We start from the raw sequence: 12,500 nt of genomic DNA, 5'->3' as shown, positions 1-12,500 counted from the left end.
TCTCTTAATTTCTCCGAGACTCCCACTAAGTTCCATCTAACCTTTAACATGTTCTGTTTCTCACTTGAGGGAAATCTCGCTGTTTGTTTAATGATTTCAGTTTTGTAGGAAATGAAGTTCAGACGTGTGTGTAGTCATACTGTATAACCTCCGTCACTTTTTCTCCCCACACAGACGGTTGGTGAAAGCATGAGGATCTCTCTGCGTTCCTGCAGCCGAGTCTGAGAGAAAGGCTGACGACCGATGTGCTGAGGCTGGAAAATAAAGCTGCAGCTTTGCTTTAGAGGCAGAGGTGAAGCTGTAAAATGAAACCTGTACTGATTTAAGAGGAGAGAAATAAAGTAGCTTTAGTGTAATAGAGCTGAGGTATGAAAAGGTGACGCATCTTTAAATCTTTTATTTCTTTCTGTATGTAATTTTCAGAGTATTTTCAGACTGACTTCAGCTGCTTACTAAAGCGTATCTCTGCCTTCAGTCCAAATCAATATGTTAACAATAATTTCACCTCCTGGTCAATAACGCTGCTCTGACCTCAGAGCTATGCTGAAGATCACATTCAGGAGATGTTTCTGACCAAAACGTTCCTTAAGGGCACCGTGTCACTGTGAGGTATGAGCTTCTGAAACCAGGGCTAAAGTTATTACTAGTGTCGGGGGTTAAGTTTAAAGATTTATGATTTAGGATTGGGCTTAGAATGAGTGATTGTGGTGTAATTAAAATAAAAAATAATAAAAACATACGCTTCACACGTTCGCCTCACACCTCCAGGGTTGGGGTTCGATTCCCACCTCCACCTTGTGTGTGTGGAGTTTGCATGTTCTCCCCGTGCCTCGGGGGTTTCCTCCGGGTACTCCGGTTTCCTCCCCCGGTCCAAAGACATGCATGGTAGGTTGATTGGCATCTCTGGAAAATTGTCCGTAGTGTGTGAGTGTGTGTGTGAATGAGAGTGTGTGTGTGTGCCCTGTGATGGGTTGGCACTTCGTCCAGGGTGTATCCTGCCTCGATGCCCGATGACGCCTGAGATAGGCACAGGCTCCCCGTGACCCGAGATGTTCGGGTAAGTGGTAGGGAATGAATGAATGAAAAACATAAGCTAAGAACTATTTTGCAAATATTAATTGTAATGGCTCAGCTCCCCTGTAAATAAACTGGCGTACCCTCAGCAGCTGCGTTTAATATTATCTGGCTCCGCCCCCTTGCTTGTTAATGTCTTGTTAAAATTCTTTTTGGACTTGTTAGCATTTTTCACTTTGTTCTTAAACACTGGCTTTTTATTGAGAAGCAGGTTGTTAAAGTAGATTCAGGACACAGCAGTAAAAAGAGACAGAGACCTGGAACAGAGTGACCACATGCTGCTGTTGTAAAGCACTAAACCCTCCTCTGGTCTGATTGGCTGACGCTTTTCCTGTCATTCGATCTTATAAGCTTGAATTACATTGGGGTTTTTTTTTGTTTTGTTTTGTTGTTATTTTGTCCACGTTTATTAAATTGTCTGTGTCTAAATGAAGGCTGAATGAGCGATCGTGCTGCATTACAGCTGCAGCTGTTTAGACGACGCCTCCAATTTATCAGCGCTGTTTACCGCAGGATGTAATTTACAGCCGTTTACTCAAATGAAGATACACGAGCGCAGAGGACGAGCATTTCAGATCCAGGATCAAGGGCGAAATCTTCATTTTGTGCTGTTATTATTTCATTCCCGCAGTCGGCTTCATTCCTTATCCTCATTTATCCGTATGGAAAGGAATCAGATGGGAATTCTTAAAGCAGACGTCTAGTGTGTGTGTGTGTGTGTGTGTGTGTGTGTGTGTGTGTGTGTGTGTGTGTGTGTGTGTGTGTGTGTGTGTGTGTGTGTGTTTACCTTTGTCTCATCTGCTCTCATGTTAAATTGGTCGTAACATCTGGATGATTCTGTGTTATTAGTGTCGTTTCCTCTGCACAGAAAAGCTGCTGATGTTCACATGCTTCTGTTTTACTTTAAAAGTCACTCTGAGGTGTTTTAAAGCTTCTCAAGCAGAAAGGAAGAATTATTATTTCCCTTTAATGAGTCATTTTACTTAATACAAAATAAGGACATTGATGTCAGTCACACAAAGGCTTTAAACATTTCAGTGTGATTTTTATGGAGTTTAGGATCGAAATACTGAAATTCCACACGTCAGTGTTCAGTGTTCAAATTCAGTGTTAGAGTAAAACTCAGGAGCTGGAGGAGAATCTGAAGGCACCAGGTGTGAACTTTACTCAGGTGATGTTAATAATCTGAATGTGGAGCATCTGAAGAACTGGACTCTGAACACCAGGAACTTTTCCCACAGAAACACTGCTGTATCTTTCACACACTGTCACATGAACACCATCTGGTTCGACTGTTGGAGTAAAATCACAGAACAGAAACTTCTTTAGACAGAAAGCTGCAATCTGATGTACAGGTAATTATCCTAATATAAAGAACAGAGGAGTGAGAATAAAGCTTTAAAGGAACATTCTGAGGGGTAAAATACTGAGGTAAGAAAAGTCCTAAACATCCAGTTAGAGTGAGGGGGAGAGAGAGAGAGTGGGGGGGGAGAGGAGAGGGGGGGGGAGAGAGAGAGAGAGAGAGAGTAGAGGAGAGATATATAGATATAGAGGCGAAGATATAGATAGATAGACAAGAGAGAGTGTGGTTGTTTGGTGAGAGATACTCTGCTCGCTCTGCTCTCTCTCTCTCTTCTCTTCTCTCTCTCTTTCTCATCTCGCTCTCTGCTCTCTCTATCTCTCTCCTCTCTCTCTTTCTCTTTTTTATTTCTTGATTTTTTTTTTTTTTTTTTTTTTTTTTCTCTCTCTCTCTCTATTCTCTCTCTACCCTATCGCTCTCTTCTCTTTTCTCTCTCTTTTTTTTTTTTCTCTCTTTCTTTTCTTCTCTCTCTTTCTCTCTCTCTCTCTCTCCTCTCTCTCTTTTTTCCGGGGGAATAGATAGAAGAGAGACTATGAGAACTTAAAGTCAATCTGAACTTGTGAATAAAACCTTGAGCTGTGACACAGTGAGACGTTGTAATGACAAATCCTGGGGTGTATGGAGGCTGCAGGGGAGGGGGCTGAGGGAGGAGGAAAGAGTGGAGGATGGGTGTCCCCCGTTTCTTCCCTTTTTCTCTGTATATCGGGGTTCCTGCCTTATGGTTGCAACACACTCGCGTCGCTCAAGGCCCTGCGCGCTCGCACTCCAGCCTTCCCCCGCTTTCGTTCCTTCACTTCCTCCCCCTATCTAGTGTCTCCCGTAGTCCTCGCCCTTGACTCCTCTCCTGTTTCTCGCTGCCCCTGCTACCTTGTTCCCTCGACGTCCTTTCCTTCTCCCGATTCTCCCGGTCGCCACTTTGGTCACTTGCCATCGCTCCTCTCTTGGCCACAATTGACCTCCCGTCCTACCTATCGCGATCAGTCGCGTTGTACCTCAGCATCCCTGGCCTTCTGGGGTCTGCCCCCGGGGCACTCGGTGGAGCTCACCTTTGATCTCCTACAGTACTCTCTCATTATCTCTGCGTCTTTCTCGTTCTCTTCTACTTGACTGCCTCCTTCGGTCTTATGGATAGGCTCTATGCGTCTCTACTCCTCGAAAATCCAGCAAATAATCTTTTTTTTTTCTTTTTTGTGCAAAAATTTTTTGTTTTTTAAATCTGTCAGCCCATCCATCCCTTACCTTATTCTACACAGCCACATTATCTCTTCCTCTCTACTCTCTCCTCCTCCTCATCCTCTCCCTCTCTCTCTCCTCCGCTGCTCTTCGTTCCCTCCTCTCTCTCATTCTCCTCGTCCTCTCTCTCTCTCTCTCCTCTCTTCTCGTCTCTCTCAATCAAGCACTCATCTCTTTCTTCTTTCTCGGTTCTCGATCTCCGCCACGGCTCTCTATCGCTACCCGCCGGCTCGTCGTCGATCGATTCGCGTTCCGCGTATTAGCTTCTCTTCTACTCTTCTTGTTCTTCCGGTTCAGCTTCTTCTTCTTTTTGGTTGTCTGCAGTTCGCGATCGGAGTCTTCTTCCTCTACGTCCTCTCGTCTTCCTCTTGTTATCCGGTGCCTTGCATCTGCTCGTCGTTCCCTTCTCGGCTCTTCTTCCTAGGCGGGCTTCGGTGCTCATGGGTAGGAAGTGGTGTGGTGGAGTCTCTCCGGTGGCCGTTGGGGGGATGCATCGCGGCGACCGCTTATGTCTATCGGTTTGATTCCCTTCATTTTTTATTCCGCGGTTTCGTCCACGCCAGTGTTACTTGTCCACCTCCCTCTTAAAATCTTGTGTGTTGTTTCCTCAGAAAAGTAAATCTTGAGTAAAAGCCCTGCCTTGTATACATTTTGTATTTTTGTAAATCCTTTCCCCTTTTTTTTCTTAAACTTTTTTCCCGCTTATTGCCTTTTTCACCGCCCCAACCGGGCTCTCGACGTTCTTCGCCTTAGTTTTTATCTACCCCTTTACGGGAGTACTTTGTTCTTTTGCCTTCCCACGGGGAGGGCCCCTGCATAAATGGGACCTATCTCTGTTTCTTAGCCACTTTTCGCTTCGTATGTTATGTTTTTTCCAATTTGTTGTCGCTCCCTGCCTTTCCGCTGTTGCTTTACTCTGCCTTCGTACTTCCTTTTACCCTACCTAACCTCCTTCCCTAGCTCCACACTCTCGTTTCTACGCTCGCGTCTCATAACCCTATTGCTATCTCGTTCCTTCCCCCCCTAACCTTTTGTATTTCATTTTTTACCTTCCCGCCATCACCCCAGAGTGTTCTATATCTACAAAAAGAAGAAGGAAGGCAAGGGGTAACATTTATTGAACAGAAAGGGCAAGTTTACAGTATATTACAGTTAATATTTGCTGTATGGTCCATCAGTCGTAACTTAGAAACAGGTAGCAGAGTTTATGGGGAACGTGAATCAGCGAAGGGAAATTTTGAATGTTGATATATCAGCTTTTAATTTAAACTCTATACAGTTCCATATTTTTATAAAAGTGTACTAAATGTGTGTCCCACAGCGGATAAAAGCAGACCAGACCTGAGTACATCTGTGTCCTGGGTGCAGAAATAGAGCTCTCTTTACCATTCAGTGTCTTACTAGATAAGAAAGTGACCAAGCTACAAACCCTAGCAGAACTGATGGGGAGCATCTTGGACAACTCTTTGACAGTGACAAAAGTGATGTAAATTCTATCTATCCTCAGGGTGGGCTCTGGGGGGCTCTAACAGAAAGAGAACTAGAAATCCTAAGGAAGTGGTCCAATGGACAGGTAACACCTGATGAGTCTGATGAGTCTGCCCAAGGAAAGAATCTTTACATGTCATGTGTCCAAGCGATGAACCATGAAAAAGTAAAAAAATAAATCATACACACCTTGGAGAGATTATTTTAAGATGGACACAACAGTAAGATCAGCGTGGGGACAAAGACATTGGGGAGTTCTGCATGGTGTTCGATCCTTAACCCCACGGTCTCAGATAATTGCCCTTTCTGTTCATTTAGAGAAACGATTTTTTATTGTTTTCTAAACTGTGTGAGATTAAAAAGATTATTATATTCGTTTGATGAACATTTTATTAAAATGCCGGTTATTTCATTTTCCTTTTAGACAGGCAAAAATTTTCAGCAGAAAGAAAAAGATGGACAAAATTTCAATCTGTGTTTGTTCAAAGTTAAGGACGATGTTGGGATGTAAATAATATGTTAAAATGAAGGATGTGGAAACATTTACACACATATGGGACTTTAATGGTGCTTTATTCTCCCTAAGACATGGAGAAATAATAAAGATGGAAAGAATGCCAATGAACTTGTGTGAAAGAACACGGTTCTAATAAAGTTTTTTTTTATTCTCTCTCTCTCTCTCTCTCTCTCTCTCTCTCTCTCTCTCTCTCTCTCTCTCTCTCTCTCTCTCAGGGATTTTCTTCTTACCTCTGGATCTCCAAGGCCAAATACATCACAGAACCTGTCTGTTAGCAGCTTGACCTGCTCCTGAGAAGGTAATTCATCATATTTCTCACACTCCAGGTTTCTTGTCCTCTTTTATTCTGACGCTCGGATGATGTCTGGCCCTAAAGAGAACCCTTTAAAGGAACCGTGTTGCTGCTGGAGACCGAGTGTTCGAGGCTAAGCACTAATTAGAAGTACGAATATGACAAAAAATGAGATATTAATAGTGCACAGAAACTTATAAACTTGACAATAGAGTGTGTGATATTTGCTAAAGCGTGATGCTAAACTGGAGACTGTGTGTTAGCTACCATGAGCTGTTAGCTACATTAGCTTCAGCGCAAAAACAACTCCCACTGGTCATGTCTCATGTCTCTGTCTCCCACTGGTCATGTCTCATGTCTCTGTCTCCCACTGGTCATGTCTCATGTCTCTGTCTCCCACTGGTCATGTCTCATGTCTCTGTCTCCCACTGGTCATGTCTCATGTCTCTGTCTCCCACTAGTCATGTCTCATGTCTCTGTCTCCCACTGGTCATGTCTCATGTCTCTGTCTCCCACTGGTCATGTCTTTTATTTCACTTTTATTCTGTTTATCTACAGTTCAAAGATAAAGAACAATCAAATCTTGCTCGTTATCCTCACACACACACACACACACACACACACACACACACACACACACACACACATACACACAAACAGACACACACATACACACAAACAGACACACACACACACACACACACACACACAAACACACATACACACACACACACATACACACACAAACACACACACACAAACACACATACACACACACACAAACAGACACACACACACAAACACACACACACAAACACACATACACACACACACACACACACACAAACACACACAAACACACACACACATACACAAATACACATACACACACAGACACACACACACAAACACACACACACACACACACACACACACACACACACACACAGTTTTCTTTCTGAATGTTTTATTTCTCTTTCTTAACTGTTGATCAGCGTGAACATTTTAAATCAGAGGGAGGCGGAGTTATGTGTCCAAGCGTAATGCACCTCATTAACATCCCCACACTCAGGGAGGAGTCCGAACGTCTGCTCTTAAAATATTACACAACAAATTAAGCAAGAAATCTCCTTACTTTAAAATAACAACAACAACAACAACAACACTAATAATAATAATAATAATAATAATAATAATAATAATAATAATAATAATAATAATAATAAAAGACACATTTTAAGAGAATATTTTTCCCCAGTTTTTTTTCCCTTTGATTTGGATAAAGGGAAGGAAAAGTCATGGTTATTTATTAAGTGTGTTTAAAATGAGCAGATGTTGTTGATAAGACAGCAGCACAGTGAGGGTCAAAAGAATAATGAATAATGAATTTCTGCTAAAAAGAAAAAGAATAAATAAAGAAATAAAATCTGAAAACAACAAACAGGTCACCAAGTTGCATGTTTGTGATCTCACATCATCTCTGTGGACTTTATTACAATAAACATGTAACCTTTTAGATCAACGTCTAACTCTGAACACTCTTTATTTTATATTTATATTCCACTTCTGTTAGGAACTTCACAGTTATTTCTCAGGCTTTATTATCAGCTCTTATTAAATGTTTCAGAGTTTAAAGATTTCAGATTAATTAGTGTTTATTTCAGAAAGGCTTCATGATCGCTCCTCTTCATCAGCAGATCCTCAGTCAGAACATGAAGCTTCAGTAAGGGGTTAAATAAATTCGATGTTAAATATTAAGGTTGTTCCTGATTAGTTAGATTTGTTTCCTTCAGTGAATTTTATACTCAGTATGTTTAGTGTAAAAACAGGGCCGGTGTCAGACTGAAACTTGAAAAAAAAAGTATACGAATTGAAAGTGAATTTTTATCAAAAATGTTAATGAGAGAAAATTGTGCTGAAATTCTCAGATTAAATCTCTCAGTTGTATTAATGTGAAGGTGAAATAATGAACAGATGATTAACTGACTACTGAGATCAGTGTGGCTGTAGAGCAGGACGGTGGAGTGAGAAGTGTTCAGTGGAGCTTCAGGAAGACTAAAGCACTAAAACAAACATATCTGAAGATGTTAGAGAGCAAAAACGAAACTATTCAGTCTTTTTGCTGGTGGAGGAAGTTCTCTCGTCCTCAGCTTTGTGCCTGTGATGAGGTGAAGGACATGGACTGAAGGACTCAGAGATGAAGTTCTGCTCTGGACACATCCCACACCTGAGATCTGTCCTGAGATCTCATCCATGTGTGTGTGTGTGTGTGTGTGTGTGTGTGTGTGTGTGTGTGTGTGTGTGTGTCTGTTTGTGTGTGTGTGTGTGTGTGTGTGTGTGTGTGTGTGTGTGTGTGTGTGTGTGTGTGTGTGTGTGTGTGTGTGTGTGTGTCTGTTTGTGTGTGTGTGTGTGTGTGTGTGTGTGTGTGTGTGTGTGTGTGTGTGTGTGTGTGTGTGTGTGTGTGTGTATGTGTGAGTGTGTAAATGTGTGTGTGTGTTTGTGTTTGTGTGTGTGTGTGTGTGTGTTTGTGTAAATATGTATCTCTCTCTGTGTGTGTGTGTGTGTGTGTGTGTGTGTGTGTGTGTGTGTGTGTGTGTGTGTGTGTGTGTGTGTGTGTGTAAATATGTATCTCTCTGTGTGTGTGTGTGTGTGTGTGTGTGTGTGTGTGTGTGTGTGTGTGTGTGTGTGTGTGTGTGTGTGTGTGTGTGTGTTTGAGAAAGTGTGTGAGTGTGTCACACAAGCCATTTTGTGTGTGTTGCACATCAGAGGATACAGTACAGCTAATTCCAGTTTACCCAATATAATGGCTCAGGATGGTCATGTGACGGAGTCTTTACACACCAGTAAGTCCATATAAGGGCATCTACATCACATTACTCCAGCTTCTTTGTCTTCAGGATATGTTTGTGTAGCTCTATCTGTCCTGTGTAGCCCTGTCTGTCTAGTGCAGGGAATATATATATATGTGTGTGTGTGTGTGTGTGTGTGTGTGTGTGTGTGTGTGTGTGTGTGTGTGTGTGTGTGTGTGTATACTTAAAGAGCTAGGCAGGGAAAAGTATGTTGTAATCCAAACATTTTAAGAGATCTATATCATGGGGGACGACGTTTGCTTGGGAGAGGATCATGCCCGGTCGGCAATCCAGGTAGCCGGCTGCATGCATGGTGAGGGATTCTCCTGCAGGTTTCAGCTTCAGCTGCGCCTTGTGGTTCAGGTCTTGCGTCTGCCGAGGCGGCGTGGCGGCTTTGATCGTGGGGTTCGCAGGTCGAGTTAGTGGAAGCAGAGCAAGAGACGGGTATTTCCCTTTCTCTTGCCCTCTCCCATGACTCCATTCGCTCGGCTTTGTTTTCGGGAGCTCGCGCTGCTGACCTGCTCATAGAGCACAATGGTGGCAAGGCATTGAAACCTCAGGTGGTAGCTGAGCTCTGCTGAGCCCCAGACCTCATGCTCCATGACACAAAGTAGACGGCCAACTCCATAAGCTGTTCAATGGCTGCTCTGGTTGTCATGGAGAGGCACCCGTGGCTCAATTTAACATGTATTAAAGATAAAGATAAGTCCTTTCTCCTGGATGCCCTGATTTCATCTCAGGGCTTGTTCGGTAATGCACTGTTGTCGACAGGCACCGGGAGGTGGAACGCCAGTCGGTGGCATTCAGGGAGTTGCTCCCTCCCTGCGTCGAGCAGCCTGGGCTATCTTCCAGCCACACCCAACCCCCTTATAGCTCACTCAGAGCAGTAAAAAGGGTTAATGTGGTGGCCCATGAAAAAACTAGGGAGGCAGGTCATCCTGTTCAGACCTGACAGGTGAGGGGAGACCTTAGGTCCAGGCAGGCTAAGAAAGAGTCCTGATGCCCGAGGGCTGGGGTTCCTAGGAGCCTCCGGCATTTCGGGAGCAGTAGGGTCTGTGACTGCTCCTCTTTCTTGCATGGACCTCCCTGGGTTAGCACCTGCCAGTGTGGTGTTTCAGGGTGCCTGGGAGATCTGCACGAGATTGACACCACTCTCAGACAACCAGGCAGTGTGGAATCTTCTGCCAGGTGTGTCTCAGTGGGTCCTGGATACTATAGAAAAATGTTACAAGATCCAGTTCTTCTTCCGTTCCTCCCGTTTTCAGTGTGTGTTGCTCACTATGGTTGACAGGCACCAGGCATTGTCCTCCAAGAGGAACTTCTCTCGCTCCCGAGGAAAGGAGCCATAGAGCAGTTTCCCCTCCCAGAGCAGGACTCCAGCTTTTACAGCAGATATTTCTTTGTGCCACCCGGGGCTGCATCCGATATTGGATGTGCGGGCTCTGAACTATACTCTGAAGACTTACAAGTTCAAGATGCTCACGCTCAAGTGTATTGTGTCCCAGATGAGGTCCGAGGACTGGTAGGTGACAATAGACCTCAAAGATGCTTATTTTCACACAGGCATTTTGCCAGAGCAAAGGAAGTTCCTCAGGGGCAAAATGTGCCAGTATTGTGTTCTTCCTTTTGGCCTAGCCCTTTCACCATGCACATTTACAAAGTGTATGGACGCTACCCTGGCACCATTGCATCTTCAGGGCATCCGTGTTCTGAATTACCTGGACGACTCGCTGGTCTAGTCGGAGGCAGTAGTGGCCAGTCATCGAGATGTTGTGCTTGTCCATATGCACATTTACAAAGTGTATGGACGCTACCCTGGCACCATTGCATCTTCAGGGCATCCGTGTTCTGAATTACCTGGACGACTCGCTGGTCTAGTCGGAGGCAGTAGTGGCCAGTCATCGAGATGTTGTGCTTGTCCATATGATGTCCCTAGGCCTCAGGTTGAACCCAGGTGTGCTTTCTCTTTCTCAGAGAACCACCTTTCTGGGGGTAGTTTGGGACTCCACTGGGGTGGCTTCCATCTTGTCAGCAGTGAAAGCTATCCGGCTAGGCCGAAGCCTCTCTGTCACTGAAGCACAGAGGTGCTTGGCCTCATGTCGGTGGCAGCCAACGTTATCCCTTTGGGTCTGCTTCACATTCCAGCCATTCCGGCTCTGGCTCAGGGGTGTGGGCTTTCATCCTCACAGGCATCCCCTCAGGATTATAAGCGTTATGCGCCCATGTGCTTCGTACCCTTCTTATGTGGAAAAGACCCCTGTTCTTGGCCTTGGGTCCCAATTTAGGGGCATGTCACCATCGCAGGTCTCTTTCGATGGACGCCTCGCTTTTACGCTGGGGAGCAGATGGTCGCTTTGGATGGCCACCCTGCCCAGTGTCTATGGGAAGGCCCTTATCTCTTATGGCATATGGGCCGTGTCACGGCCGTGTTCTCAAGGCTGTGTTTCTAGCATTGAAACACTTTCTCCCACACCTGCTTGTGGCGTAATTCCTCCTCAATTTTTGTCTATTTTGGGAGCCGGAACAGAGGTAATCTGGTTTCCAAACTGCACCTGGTTCACTGGGTAGTGGAGGCCATTACTCAGGCTTATGAGTTGCGTGGTCTTGCCTCGCCTCTTGGCATAAGTGCTCACTCCACTAGGGGTATTTACATTTACATTTACATTTACAGTATTTGGCAGAGGCCCTTATCCACAGCGACGTACATAAGAGCTTAAATCTCTAACATTGAATACATTAATGCTGCTCACTGGGTTACAGACTTAAGATACCATGAGTTTAAAACATTTGTTCAAAGTTACAATGAAAAAGTGTCAAAGTTTTTTTTTTTGTTTGTTTTTTTTAATGCAAAAGATAAGGAAAGAAGTGCTAGTTGAAGTGTTTCCTGAATAAGTAGGTCTTCAACCGCTGCTTGAAAATAGCCAGTGACTCAGCTGTCCGGACCTCTAGGGGAAGTTCATTCCACCACCTTGGTGCCAGAACAGAGAAGAGTCTTGTAGTAAACTTGCCTCTTACCCTGAGAGATGGTGGAACCAGTCGAGCAGTGCTGGTAGATCGGAGGGTGTGGGGTGCAGTGTGAGGAGTGATGAGGGCTTTGAGGTAAGAGGGAGATGGTCTGTTTTTGGCTTTGTAGGCCAGCATCAGTGTTTTGAATTGGATGCGTGCAGCTACCGGAAGCCAGTGGAGGGATCGCAGCAGCGGGGTGGTATGCGAGAACTTTGGCAGGTTGAAAACAAGTCGTGCAGCTGCATTTTGGATCATTTGCAGAGGACGGATTGTGTTCATAGGTAGACCTGCCAACAGTGCATTGTACCTGAGCAGTCTGTGTGGACAAAAATGGCCGAATCCTTCTAATGTTGTAGAGAAGAAACCGACATGAGCGAGTCACATTAGCAACATGAGAGGAAAAGGACAGTTGATTGTCCATGGTTACCCCAAGGTTGTGAGCTGTGGCTGAAGGGGAGATCAGATCGTTGTGCAGGGATATAGTAAGGTCATGACCTGGGGATGAATCACCTGATGATCAGCAGTTCAGTTTTGCTAGGATTGAGCTTTAACTGATGAGCAGTCATCCATGATGAAATTTCTGCCAGACATGCTGAGATCCGGTCAGAAGCTGTGGTATCTGAGGGTGGGAAAGAGAAGATAAGTTGTGTACCTGACCAGATGCTATGAATCTATTGACGA

The 12,500-nt window shown here is 44.5% G+C and overlaps 1 long non-coding RNA gene across 1 annotated transcript in view; it reads left to right on the top strand.

Moving 5' to 3' along the window:
- Positions 1 to 12,500, top strand: part of LOC125145961 — a 14,468-nt gene that overhangs the window by 793 nt on the left and 1,175 nt on the right. Inside the window, exons 2-3 of the long non-coding RNA XR_007144450.1 lie at positions 175 to 292; positions 5,888 to 5,970. This is a non-coding gene — a long non-coding RNA (uncharacterized LOC125145961). The remainder of the gene's footprint in view (positions 1 to 174; positions 293 to 5,887; positions 5,971 to 12,500) is intronic.

The sequence above is a fragment of the Tachysurus fulvidraco genome, chromosome 1, assembly GCF_022655615.1.
Source record: "Tachysurus fulvidraco isolate hzauxx_2018 chromosome 1, HZAU_PFXX_2.0, whole genome shotgun sequence".
Classification (NCBI taxonomy): domain Eukaryota; kingdom Metazoa; phylum Chordata; class Actinopteri; order Siluriformes; family Bagridae; genus Tachysurus; species Tachysurus fulvidraco.
This window is presented reverse-complemented; position numbering and strand designations above follow the sequence as displayed.